Here is a 445-nt window from a genome sequence, read left to right as displayed (position 1 = left end):
AAAAAGCCATCCTCATAAGCTACAGTTCAGAAAAGTTAAAGTATCAAATTTGAAGTTCTCTTTTTCTAATTATTTATTATGATGCGGCGTTATGTAAATATAAAATACACGAACTTTTAACAGGAATATCAATAAAATCCTTTTTGAATAAAAAAATGCATTGTTTGTAACTGTGAACTCATGAAACCTTAAAATTTGTGGTGTCAAAAAGATATTCACCCAATATATATTCACGCATGAAACATCCATGCAGGTATATGCATCCATTTCTTAATGAAATCAGAAAAAGTAATTAGGTTATAAACAAAGTTTAACAATTTCATTATTGCCAATCAACGCCCGACCAGCTACCGTCTGAGCATTCGGTCATAAGATTTGTACGAGCAGAGCCCAGTCAACCCCCGACTGAGGTTTTGACATAAATTTTGCCTAGCGAGTCTCCAAC

Source organism: Belonocnema kinseyi, chromosome 3 (assembly GCF_010883055.1).
Source record: "Belonocnema kinseyi isolate 2016_QV_RU_SX_M_011 chromosome 3, B_treatae_v1, whole genome shotgun sequence".
Taxonomy (NCBI): domain Eukaryota; kingdom Metazoa; phylum Arthropoda; class Insecta; order Hymenoptera; family Cynipidae; genus Belonocnema; species Belonocnema kinseyi.
The sequence above is the reverse complement of the archived record's forward strand: the minus strand, read 5'-3'. Positions refer to the sequence as shown.